Source organism: Strix aluco, chromosome 2 (assembly GCF_031877795.1).
Source record: "Strix aluco isolate bStrAlu1 chromosome 2, bStrAlu1.hap1, whole genome shotgun sequence".
Classification (NCBI taxonomy): domain Eukaryota; kingdom Metazoa; phylum Chordata; class Aves; order Strigiformes; family Strigidae; genus Strix; species Strix aluco.
The window spans coordinates 51,350,637-51,364,646 of NC_133932.1; the positions used below are offsets into that span (position 1 = coordinate 51,350,637).

Sequence of the window (14,010 nt, forward strand, 5' to 3'; positions counted from 1 at the left end):
AACCACAAGTTGAGGTTCTTTTACTGATGATGTTCTCTCTGGGCCCTCTTCCACAAATAAATGAGATTTTTTTTTTCTTTTCTTTTTAGTTTCTCATACAAGAAGAATTGGAACCATACAACTCAAAGTTATGAGTGATATGCTGAATATGAATTGTAATTTGAAGTGGCTATTACAGCATACGTAGCATAAATATTTGCTCCTTCCTAATTTTTTTCCAATCAGACAAGTTTTAATGGGCCATCAAAATTAAATTGTGTGTGTGTTTCAAATGCTTGAATATTCAATAAATTTTAATACAGCCTATGGAGAGTATTTTACATACAAGTATGTAGTGTCTGCCAGTTATCTCCAGATAGAGCTAGGAGAGGGGATCAGTGAGGGAGGTGGTTTCATGGTATTTAACAGCTACATCTTAAAATGCCAGTGATTCTGTTTTCATTAATCTTTTTATAGTGTGACTGGGTGATTTTTGCTTGTCAACGGCCAGCCACGTTTTTTGCATTAATTATTACTCAGAAGACTGAGTGTTACTAGGTTTTGTGTTGTTTCCAAGGGGCAGAGGAAGTTATCCTCACTTAAAATGCCTAAAAAATTTACTGCATGACAAGGCCTGTTAAAATCACTAGGAATACCTGTGTATAAAGTATACTTCTTGACCTTGAGTAAACATGTCAAGAAGGGTTCCCAATGAAAGCAAAGGAACCAAGTGGTTTCTGCTCTGAGTTGTCAAAGTTAATAATGTAAAGGTAAAAAAAACCCCTACACCTGAATTTGAAGCTGCTTGCAGTGAAGGAGTTTAAATATAAATACATCTGGGATATCCTGTAATTTCTAGAAGCCGTCAGAGTATCGGGGGGAAGAAGTGTTTGTTTTTGCCTTTTCAATAAGAAATACAGTTCAGGAACAGGATGGATGGAGAATCTTCTTATGAATTGCCTGGAAGAAAACTACTCAGCTTTGCCTACAACTTCTTGAGTTCAGTCTTTGTCACAAATGGAACGATACTGCCTTTTGCTAAATGAGATTCCACCCTTTTTTTCAAGACATGTTTGTATTTATATTAATTATCCAATGGTTTTTCTGATGGCTTAGTTTTCTCTGGTTTGTGTTTTGTATACACACACATTTATCTTTTAGAGCTGAGAGCTACTTTTGAGGTAAGCTGCTGTAGGGGAACAGAAGCTATGTCATGTATTGTCATTTTTCCTGTCTTCCTGAGAGTCATGTAAGTCAATATTTAGCAGAATTTCAAGGCATAGCTCTGCATATATATAATTGGAGACACAGCAGTTTCATAGTTAAGGTTATGCGAAGTCTTTACTCGAAATGTAGGTGAGCCCTCCAACACATAGGAGTAACGTTCAGTGTCTTCCCTCAGCCTGCAGCACTCACAGACCAGGAGTTTATCAACTGTTTTAAAATGTATTATTCTTTTCTTGATAAGTTGGTCAGCAAAAAGCCCAATTAAAAAGAATTGCTAATGCTTAGATGAACTGAGAGGTCTTCTTTTCACATATAGCATATAAAATTTTTTCCTCTTGATTCTTGTCTAAATTTAAAAATGAAAACTTATGTATTAAGTTTTTAAATTAAAAAGTACTTAGAGGCAATTTCCATAGGAGTTTGTGGCTCCTGAAATCATCTTGTTTCTGCTTGCTGAGTCAGTCTGCATCATCGTTCAGTGATGCTCAACAAGGCAAGCAGATTCAGAAGAGTCAGTCCTGGAGTTTATATATGGCCAGACTGCACCATTTCTTCATCCTTGATGACTCCTATGCACCTGCTGTCTGCTTGCTTTCATTTAACTCTCATCTTCAAACTTTCCTTTCCCCTCGGCAGAACTATGTAATCAGTACTTTCACCCCTGTCTTATTTATAAAGTTGGAGTTTTAATAGCAGTGAGCCTCATGCATACTGGTACCACATGTCACATTGGGAAACACCATAAAATGGCTGGCTCTGCTTGGAAGGAGACTTACCCAAACAAAGATCATACTTTCTCATGCAACTCTTCTTATCTGTAAACAGGAATCCTGCTGAGTGTGGTAGGTAGATACACATCAGTTTTTTTCATGTGGACTTGACCATAATATGTCCTCTACCTTTTTTTTAATACAAGGTAATGAGCCTGTGTGGCTCTGATATCCCTAAGTTTGTTTAGTTTCATGCCGGCTGAATAAACACTACGTTGAGAAACTGCAAAGGTAGTTTCAGTATGATGCATTACTTCAAAGGTAACATGCCAATCTCTTTTGCAAACATTCAGTAATTATGGGATTGAGTAATTTCATGTGAGGATCATGGTCACCAAATCTTTTCCAATCTGAGATGCTAGGCTGCACCTCTCGTATGAATACCAATGGCATATCAAACTCTTTCAGGCAGTTGTAGCACTTATCACACCTTTTTTAGTCTTGAACAGCATTCTTTGCTGTTCTGGATCAGTGTTGAGCATGGTTATTTCTACTGTTCGCATTCTTTAAACCTCCTTTCTTATCCATCCTTCTCTTGGATAAGATGAAAATGTAGAAGATTGTTGTGCTTGAATAGATTGACCCATGCATCTCCTTTTGCCTGCTTGCTCCTTTTTCACAGCTGTAAAAGAGCACACAACATATAAGGGCCTAGAGCTTCTACCATGAAAAGAAACCTCCACTCTACTAAGAGAAAGTAGTCTGAAGTGTACAGGACTGCTGCTGCGTTTCTCCATGTCAGCCAGGGAATTTTTGACACCTATTGTTTCAGCTTTGGGTCAACTTTCCCAGCTCTTAAGACTTTATGAATAGGGCTATCTTTTCTAAATATCAAGTCCTTAGGATTAAGTCTAATACCTCCAAAGAAACATGTGGCCTACTTTTTATAAAGGGATTGCCATGGTTCTGCGATATCTTTTAATGGGGATTATTAAAATTCTTGCTCTGAATCTTTTCAGTTTCATCTCTCTCTTTTTTTTTTTTTTTTTTTTTTCCCTAAAAAATGACCTTTTCAGTCTTTGAAGTAAACTTTTGCATACCAGACATACTGGAAAGAGAACCACCACTGAAGATGAGGATATCAGCAACATGCTGGAACTCAGAAGGCTGTACTAGACAAAAAGGAATCCACAAGGTGTATGGCCCCATTCCAAACTCACATGAATTAACCTGTACCTGCTGTAATGTTTGCAGGAAGCAAGGTGAGATTAAGAAGGAAAATAATTAAATAACAAATGTTGCTTGACAGCTGTAAGTGTTGTAAGACTTGAGGAACATGGCTGTCAGAAGTGCTGAGGAACTGCCTCTGCCATCAGTTCTCTCTTGTAATTTTTGGTTCTTAGCACCGGGAAAAACTGGAATCATAATACATTTTCTTGTTAAGCTATGGCAGGTGGATGCCAGCAGTATTTATGAAGAGACCTCTAGTCCTAAACTGTCAGACTGCAGAAGGAAGAGTTGTTAAATTCTAATCTCCGATTTACAAATCTGGCAGCGCATACTGTTCACATGGTGTGTGATTTGAATAATGATGTGTCTACTCCTGATCTCATTAACCCTGATTTAATCCAGGATCTTATTTCATTAATGCTTGCTAGCTTTCATACAACTGGTTATGCAAACAAACAAAACCCTAAAAATCCTGTAACACTGTAACTATCTTTCCTGATAAATATTTTCATGAGCCCTTTTTTCTTCTTGAAAAAAGTCTCAGCTTGGCTAAGGGGACTCTTTTAAAATACTGATGCATCTTCAGGAATCTTAATTTTAATTTTACATGCAGTGGAATTGCACAACACTAGCCCTGTCTACATAGGTTCAGTGGACTTCTCTGCATAACCTTTATAGCTGTGTGCTGTAGGGGGTTGAGTAACTGGGTTGATTTAATAGAGTAGCATGTATTTGAAGACAGGTCTATCAAAGTACAATAGGAATCTCTGTAATTTGCCCAAACCTTTTTATGGCACAGATCTTAATTCTGTAATGTAGAATTATGTGATTAAAGACTTCTATAGGAATTCGTACAATTTTTCCTGACGTTAATTGGAAAGAAAAATGGCTGTTTGGACCATCACCAGGGTTTTTTTAAGTGTGGTTTAAATGAATATTTTGAAATTATGTGCAGCTGTATTTTCTGCATTTTGTATGTTTTGCATAGCACAGTGACTTTCATTCAGGTTTTTGGGGTTATTTTGTTTTTATTTTTTGCTGTACAACATATCATTTAGAGAAGATAAATCCTTTCATTAAAAAATTCTTCCATATGATTTTAAACAGAAAATGCAATGCACAGCACTGAATGAGTCAGTTAATGTTCTCATTAAAAAATCCTGCTGTTAAGGATCATCTGGTGCGTGATAGGATTCTGCATAAAGGATTTGTTCTATTTTGTCTCTCTCTGAACCTGGCTGTGTCATAGAGATAGTTTATCTGGTTATCTAACACATTACAGTTTGTGATAATGTCTCACATTGCTTTTTTTGTAAGAACGTAGGTTGTCTTTTTTTCTGTGTTGGTCATTTACTTCAAATCGTATGGTTGTGAGAAGGAACAAAGATACAATCCTGGAAATTCATGGATTCAGGTAGTTTCTTGTATATCGTACTAACCTTGCTTTACGTGCTAATATGCACAGGGCTTTTTATACTGACAGCAGAAATATTTCTGCTATACAAAATATCCATTTATCACCCTCTAAAACTGTAGTCTGTTACAGCAGGCCTTTTTTAATATAGCCAGGTGCCTGTGGGGGGGAAACTATTAACATGCTGAATTCTGGCATATCCCACTCTCTGCTCAAAGAAATGAGGAACAACATTGCACTTTCAAGAAAAGTAATATTGCTTCTAATAGTTGGATAAAAATGGAGCCTTGTATGAAGAAACTGAATTCTGTTGAAAACTGAAATTGCTTGAATAATTTCACTCTGCTGGAGCTGGACTAAGGGGAAGCTGGTTGAGAAGCACCTTTTGCGCCTCCCCACAGTACTTTGCCACAGTACTCACAGATGCAGGGAGGAGCATGCATGTGTTTCTAAGCACCTGCAGAGATGTTTGTGTGTGTGTGTGTGTGTGTGTGTGTGTACATGTGTTGAGACCATGGGGCAGCTGAAACCCATACAGACTGTACTGTGCTGTTGCCAAACACAGGTGAAAGGCAGGAGATCCAACTGATGAAAGCCTGACTGGCCACCCATTGTCATGAGGGTTAATGGAGATGTGAGAGGAGGAGGAGGGCTCCAGCTAAAGAGGCTGGTTGCCAAGCATCTTCCCCATGGCAATCCCTGCTGCAGCAGTGCCTCTTACCCCAGATCTCACTACTCACATGCGTTGCTAAATATGTAAAGCAGAACAAACTCTCAGCCCCAGATTAAAACTGGGGAGGAGTGTGTGCTGCAGGGGTTCACTGGTGAGTGCTAGCAGACAACTTGGTGTCAGGAAGAAATAAGGTGACTTCCAGGTTATGAAACCTGCTGCAGCCAAACAATATGACTCTCTGTAAGGTTTCAGAAATGCAAAGCCTGTATGAGCTCTATGACTTGTCCACTTTAATTTTTAGAGTCTTTTGACCACCATCTCCTAAGTGTCTCATACATGGATGGTAGGACTGTGTGCCCCTGTTCTGCTGGCAAGGTGACAAGTTCTGTTTTCCTCGCCTATTTAATAAATTTAAAACAAGCTTCTGCTTTCGTACTTCTCACCTACCTGGGGAACCTGCACATAAAGATCCACAAATTTACTTGCTGTCTTTCAAAGTCTTCCTTAGAGGTGTCATGTCACAGTGCTTACAAAATGCTGGTAAGTGCTTATGCACCTGGTCCATGCTGATCACTTTTGCTTCTTCATGCTTCTTGCCATCTGATGTTTCTGTTAATCAGTTATAATTTTTCTTACACCTAGATTGTAACATCTCAGAGAGAGGTACTGTCATTTTTTCTGCTACCATGGTGTGGGATTCATAGGTGCTGTTAGAGTACCTGCTAGAGAGGAGATCAGGAACAGAGCATCAGGCCTGGACCACTCTCCCCTCCTCAGCATGCCAGTGTTGGGGTCAGGATGAATCAAGTGTCTTGGAATGTCATCCATCACCCAGCATAGCATCTTTCTCCTATTTGCCTTTTTTAATTGCTCTAGTTATCATTTTCAGCCTTGGTCTGTTAAGTGCATTAAGATGTAATGAATTGCTTGTCCTGGTGGCAGTGAAGCTAATCACTGCTGTAGCCAAGCACATCTCCAAAACCCAAACCACAATGAGGAGAGGGTGTATTCTTTTTTCCTCCTGACTTTCTCTGAGACAATTGGTGTTATATATTTGGTACATATTTTTTTAAAATGTGCTCCCTGCTTTTCTTACTGTTGTATTCCTTGCTGTTTCTTGTAGTCCCTTTTTCTTCTTTCCCCTTTCTTTTATTCTTTTTTTTTTTTTGGTAATTTAAAAAAAAACAATACCTAAATGATATAGGTGAATATGAGCTGTCTCCTTTCGAACCGAAGAATGAAGTCTGAGGCTAAGGGCATGGAAAGAGATTTTCTTGATCTGAATGGATGCAGGAAAACATACTCATGTTCGTGTAAAAAAGAGCTGAAAGATTACATAAGACTTAAGAAATCTGAGAGTTTTGTTAATTTTATTATAAAACATGCACTCAGCTTTCTAAAAGCACAAGGCTTTCTACATATGCAAGAGTGCATAGCTTATCCAGAAGACCTTTTATTATCAGAAGGATGTACAAAAAATGTAACAAAGATGTATCAAAAAAGGAATAACGTGGAGATTCTTTAAAAGTTTCGGTTTGCTGTAGCATACTGGGCCTTGGTGCGTAGGAGAGGAACAGAGGAATTCAGGTGTGGCAGTGTGGCCTCCTTAGAGCTGTGGTAGGGAGGGCATCATAGTACAGGCATCTCAGGCTTGGGTAAACAGGGAACGTTCAGACACAAATAGCACAGAGAAGTTTAAGCAAGAGCTGATTGTACTGTGCCTCCAGTGGCACAGTATTTTTGCAGTTAATGTGGAATACACTGGATGTAGGAGTTAATTTTCTTTCGTAACAACTGTTGCTTTGTCATTTCATAGTAATTTTGTCTGTTGCAAGTTGTTTGCACTAAATCCAAACTATTAATTTTTTACATAGATACTTTTATGTGACCCAATACATTGTCTCAAATGTTTGAGGTATTTTCTCTGTATTAAGTAAAGTTTATAAATAAAATTAAAAATAGCATTAATATTTAAATGCTACAAGAACAATACACACGACAGCTGGGCTGTGGAAGCCTTTACTTACAGCTATGTAATGAATTTATGGTTGTGCAGGCTAGGTTCTAGATGCGTACGTAAATAGCTGAGCAGTGCCCTGACAGGAAGCTTTGCAGTGTTCATGACGCCTTCCATCTGAGAAGCAAGGGCAGCACTGTGGGCTTACCTGAGCAGCCATGCAAGCAGCGCTTTTGACTGTACATGAATGGCTTTCAAGAGTTTATTTGCACCTGGAAGGAGCAGAACAGAAGATTGCATGTTTTTTGTGGAACACAACAAGAAAAAAAGGCGGTTAAGACATATCAGAGCCTTCATCCTTAATGTGCTTTATTCTGAATATTGCTGCTGTTACTACTGGAATAGATACACTGTTCAGCATGTAAAACTCAGTGAACAAATGTGTTATTTTCTCTATCAAGCCGTAAATCAGATAGAAGTCATGTGAGACACAGAAATAGACTTGATTTTGAAGGCTAGATACAGAAACCAAAGAACTCTTTGAGAGAGGCTTAGGAGGCTGTGGTTTAGAAATAACCCCAGAACTAGGCAGTACTGCACAAACCAGGAGGCTCATGAGCAGTAACCCTATTTTTTTTTTTTTTTTCAAAGATTATGTCACATGCGTGGCAGGGAGTTGGGAACAAGTTTCCTATAAACTTGGGATAAGCTGATAGCGAAAGAGGAGAGAGGATGTGGAGTCCTGTAGTGAAACAAGAGCATAACTTTTGTCATGAGCTCAGATGATGTGTGCAATAGCAGTATGGGATCTGTGCAGCTGCTAGAAGCTGGGGGTCACTGCTGGGGAAGCACGGTCTCCAAGCTGTCCTTCCCTCTCTCTTTGCTGACAGAGCCACTGAGAAGTGTCTCCCGTTATGAACAGCTAATGGAGAGATCTCAGTCTTGGTAGTGGTGCTTGAAGGTCCCATGTTCTGCCTCGGTGTCTTGGAGCTGGTATTGCCCTAGAAAGGAGAAACCAAAGACTAGTGAATCTCAAGTGATGCAGAAGCCAGGAAAATAAAAGCTAGGTGTTTTCTTTATTGTCTTTGAAGGGTTGTCATTTTGCTCTTTATGGAGTTTAAGGCTAGTACTATGAAGGCATAGTGGATTTTAGTGCTGCCACCATCTTTCTGGTTGAAAATAATTTTCACATTGATATTAGTTCAGTTGTTGGGAAGGTTTGTTCAAACCTTGCTGCTGGATACATTGTTTATTTTGTAGTAGAACTGCAAGAGTCTTGGCAATATCAGAGTTACGTTTATATCTAAGCACATTTATAATTATTCAATAACTCTTAACTAGTTTTAGTGAAAATGTCACAGAAAATGACTCAGAAGGACTATTTCTTTGATGTACTCTGTAACAGAGTTAAAATTTGAGGTTTTAAGATAAATGGGTAATTGAATTCATATATTGTTTGAAGTTGCAGACATTGTTTGCAGGAAATCATGGTGGCAGTTGTCTCTTGAAATGTAAAGTATGATTTTTGAGAAAAGAGATTAAAGGAAAAGCATTCTGTATCTCAGAGGGGTCAAAGCGCTTCTGACGTTTCCATTGTCATCTTTTGATAATTCAAATGTGTTGCGTGGTTTCCCCCTGGCTGCATATGATTCTGGGTTCTTATTCCTGCTCCCGTATTTCGCCTCAAGCAATGTACAGGCTGTAGATTTTTGAATTGTGAAAGCCTCATTATTTCTCAGCTTTTAACTCTTTCAGTATGCTTGTGTCTTGTTTTCAAAAAGCTTTGATCTTGATTAAACCTCTTGTTTCTAGTATGCAAGAACTGTTTTTGCCTTTGCATGTAGAAGCCATAGATAAATCACCTTGTGGTCTGATAGTGATTTTTCTCATAATTTTTCATGGCTCCCAACAACTATGAGGAATGTAGTGTTGGCTGTAGCATTTCATACCTGCAGCAGCACAGAATAGTATTTCATTGCCTTTACAGTCATGGAAAGAGTTGCAGCAATTTCCTCAAATGTTTTCATCTCAGTTTCCTGTAAAGGTCAGAACTGCTAGAGTGAAAAATTCTCGAAACTTTGGTGTAGTGAAAAAGACAGAAGTTCTTGTACTTTCCTTCAGACTTGGTAACAGATACTAACTGTAACTTTTGTGACTGACCTAATTCAAGGATTTGCTATAAATTAAAAAAAGCTTTTTGATAGATGAGTGGAAACTTCAGCATGTAGACACACAGATAGAATAGACTTTTTCCTTGAAGGGTAATGAACGATGAAATCCTGAAAACAAAGCTAGGTCTTGCAAACAACAGTAGAAAAATGACAGGTGAGCCAAAGACTTTTGTCTTTGTAAACTGTTAACCACTCTTTTTGTCTTTCTCCAGCTTGAAAAGGTGTCATGTCAATGAGTAACAGCTTTTTACTTAAAAAAAGATGAAAGATGCTTAATTTCTGAATTTTATAGGTTGAAATAGCCATTTAATAGGGTACAGGTACACTTGAATATGTTGTATTTTGCTATGTGATGGAGTTTCATCACACTATATAATTTGTTGTTAATATTTGATCATGTTGTAAAGCTCACAAGCTTACAGAAAATGTCTTACAAGTTTTCTGTGGCTCATACTGATATAGGATTGGATTAGAGAAGATCCAAATAAAACCAGCTTAAGTATTCTCTAGTATTTTGTGTTTCTTTGGAGAAACATATTTCAAAATTTGCCAGAAGAAAATAATCTTTTCATGGTGATTTGGCTGTTGGCATCTATGCAGTATGGTTGAAGACTAGTTACATTATATTAAAAGGGTATACAAAGTGTAAGGGTATTCAGAGTACTCTGAAATATGCTTACATTCCCATAATATCTTTGAAATTGTAATATTTTATCAAATCAGGCTTAAAGTTTATTTTTAAAATTCAGTGACTTTTTTTTCAGTATTTCTCAGATCAAGCATGCCTCTTCCTGGTAAGAACTGCTTATCATATTGGAATCACTCTGAAACCCACATACACAAGAGGTGGAAGCTGTTTTAAAATCTATGGCGTCAAGAGGACCTGGTTTAGATTTAGTGGTTGAAATGCGAGGTCATTTACTTAAGGACTGGGTTCCTGAGGCATAGTCCCTTGAAAATTATCTGCTAATAACCTGCAATTATCTTTGTGTGGGCTAGGAAAAAATGCAGCATTTTGACCAAGGAAATTTATACCAGGCTCTGTCCCAAAATCAAGTATCAAATAGCATAAAAAATTAGGTTTAGAGATATTTTTGAAGCTTTTAGCACTGTGAAAGCCTACCTCTTTGCAGGTAGGCTGTGTCAGTGAGACAGCTGCTCATTCTGCAGAAACATCTACGAATCGGAGGAGTAGGTGAGACACTTGTGGTGAGGTGAAGAGCCAAGCGCTGCACTTGGGATCCATTTGAGCCCCTTCTCCTGAGACTCTGTGTGGGACTCTCCATGGACTTGGTTCTGGAAAGGGCTCTCTAGGTCCTTGAGTCTGGTCCAGCTAGTGTCACCACAGGGATTTCTAGTGAAGGTGCTCACATGGTGTCCTTTTGAGGAGATTCAGCACGCCACAGATGTCCTGCAGTACCTGTCCAGTCCCCCCTGTCCTACTCAAGGGCAGCTTGGCCCACAGTGTGTGGTGGTTGTATCTGTTCAGGGTGTGAGTATATTTGCTGTGGTCAAAATACCACCAGAAACCAGTGCAAGAATCCTAGTCAGGAGGTACACTGCAGTCCTTGTTAGGCAGACAGCTAATTCTAGGTTGATTTTTTTCCAGTATTTTAGAGCACTATAATGTAGTAAAGTCTCTTACCTTTCTTGTTTCTCCTCTCTTTTCATATACAAGCTCCTTCTTCAAGAAACATCAGTCCCTGAGCTCACAACTGGATTATTAGTTTCTATTCATCCACCTTTAGCATTTAAATTCAGCTGTTCTTGAACTACCCATGGCAGTTTGGGGACTTCCTGTCCTAAGTGAAAGTTTGCTTTCTACTTCTTTGTGTACATATTATTTCTTTTAAAGAAAACATTCCATCTGAAAACTTCAACTTGAAACCAGAACCAAAAATGGATTTTGCAGTACACTGGGGGAAGTTCCCAAAAGCCACCTTTGGTACACGTGGGTTTGGAAGCTTTATTTGCCTACTCTTTCCTCATGTGGTAGGCTTTTCCTCCATGCAAATCTAGAATGAAGGGGTTATGTAGAGAGATTTCTATAACAATTAGTGATGGAGCACCAAGCTTTTAGGGCTACTGTAGTTGCATCATTTACCAAATATGCAAGGTGGTCATTTTCAGTGTATTTTTTTGGTGAAATAAAGTGAGCTGGCTTGGTGGCCAGAGTTGTTTGTGTTTTGTTTTCACTCCCTTTTTCAAGCAGAAATGCAGTTTTCAGTAAGGCATTATAGTGCTTCAGAGTAATAACCTGTTTTTTACAGCAGGTGGGAGTGGGGATATGTATAAAGGGCTGTGTCAATATTTGTGAATTTAACAGCATTAGGATCCCTTTCTTTGTCCTGAGGATAAGAGGCATAGCTCAGCTCACATGACAAAACCTTCTGTCCTGCCCTTCCTCTGCCAGCTCACCTCTTCCACGTTGCCTGTTGGGAACAGCCTGTGTGCTGGGTTATTCACTGAGCTGTGCCCAGGCACTGCATGGGAGAGGGCTACATGATGTGGACCAGGAGGTGTATTAGCAATGAAACAGTCATGGACAGGGCCAGTGTCCTACTTCTGTTTGGGCCACAGCTGAAGAAAAATCCCAAAATGCGGAGGTCCCCAAGGGTGAGCAGTGTAGAAGAGAAGTCAGCACTGAGGCAGAAACAATGTACTGGAGAGAGGGTTGAGGACAGAGGGTATAATATTGGCACTAATGTTTGCTGCAGGCTGCAGCAGTGAGTCTGCTTAAGGTGTGGGGCTTCTGTTCGGTTTTGTTTGTATGTTTCTAAGTCTTGTGCCATAGACTAAGACCAGGAATTGAAAAGGTGAGCAAGTGGCTTAAAGCTGGCATAACTTCTCTACTGCAGAATGTGTGCTAAGCTGCTTAGATATGGGCTTCCCATAGGGTATTGCTAAGTATGAGTATGTTTCTGTTAAGATTTCAGCTTAGCTGGGTGGGATTGGCTTTTGTTTGATTGATTTCTGTTTCGCTGTTCAGAGAATTTTTCCACTTTTCCTTTCAATTCCCTCCTGGATTTGTAATTTCATGCTGCTGGGGTTGATCACATTATGTTACTGTGGGCAGTAGCTATGAAAAATTATGACCTTTCTCATGATCATCAAAGGAAACGGTGCTGAAAAGTAGCCCAAACCAGTACTAGAAAGGTATGAAAAAAGCAATTCTTAGACGATTTGGGTGACTGCAAGGTGCTGTACATTCTGTATGAATTTCGGCTTATTGGACACTCGGCATGTGTGTCTGTCTTTTTTTCTATGAATAGTGGACAAGAAAGGAAGTGTAAGACTTCCCACCCTACAAACAAATGCCAATGTTTGGGAGTTGGCTTGTTGTATTCCTGTTTGGGTTTTTTTTTTTCCAGGAGTCAAACAAGGCTTCCTCAAAAAGCTGTCAGCAGCAGCAAAGGCACCAGAATCATTCTTGTGGAGACTTGAGGGTACAGCACTTTCTGTTATAGCAGATATTTTTCTCTGTCACTTCTGAAGTGGCAAAAACTTTGTGAGTTTCAAAATTTGTGAGTTGAGGATTTAATTACATTCTGACATAAAGAATGGAAAATAACACACTAATGACACACAGGAAGCAAGTTCTGGCAAGATGGGGTCTTCTGTAGGCTGTTGTCCTGTGGTCCTGTTCACAAGAGTGCTGTTTGACTCAGAAATTCTGTTTAAACTGTAGATAATTTTTTAACATACCGTAAGTTTGTCACCTAGCTGCAAGATAAATTTAAAGCTTCAATACAACAAGCTTCAGGTGGACTCATTTATTACCTATTTTAATTTTTAAGTCTGTGAAAAAAAGCTTGTGGAATATTGTATGTATTAGTCTAGTCCATTTTTTAGAAAGCGATGTAACATTTTCTTCTAAATGCATGCAATATTCTTAAATTATCATGTGGTTCACTTTTATACAAGAACTGTGTGCAATCTTCTCAGATAACAACTTCAGAAACTTCAAATAGAAATTTGCTTTCTATGGTTTAGTGCTCATGTCTGATATGTTGGAAACCTAAATAAGATCTACAGTATTTCCTGTGTGTGGTACAGTGCTGTGGGATGGTGGAAGTTGCTACTGCATTGGGATGTAGAAGAGGACAGTGAATGTATGAAAGTTGAAAGGGAGGATGAGAGGTAGAGGTTTTTACAAGGGGAAAAGTTTGTCTGAATCTATCTGCTGTCCCTGATACCTGCTCAATGTAGAAGATCTTCTCGAATTTGCAGATGACACCAAATCATGGGAGCAGCTGACGTGTTTGAAGGCTGGACTGATGTTCAGAGGGACCCAGACAGGAACCTTAGTAAATCCAGCAAGGGCAAATACCAGTTCTGTCCATGGGAATGAGGAATTGCTGGCAGACATACAGGCTGGGGCCTGATGGGTTTGAGAGCAACTCTGCTGAAAAGGACCTGTGGGTCCTGGTGGACAGCAAGCTAAACATGACCCAGTCTTGTAACCTGGCATCAAACACAGTCAACAGCATCCTGGGCTGCATTAATAGCCTGCAGATTGAGGGAAGTGATAATCCTCCTTTACCTGGCACTCGTTAGTCCACATCTAGAACACAGCATCCCATTTTGTGGATGGGATGTGGATTTTTTGTAAAAGACAGACATTGGTAAACTGGAACAAGTTCTGTGGC

General features: G+C 39.2%; 1 protein-coding gene across 4 annotated transcripts in view; it reads left to right on the forward strand.

Annotated features, from left to right (window-relative positions):
* The window catches only part of SH3KBP1 (SH3 domain containing kinase binding protein 1), a 237,431-nt gene that overhangs the window by 70,319 nt on the left and 153,102 nt on the right, over positions 1 to 14,010 (forward strand). The window lies entirely within an intron of this gene.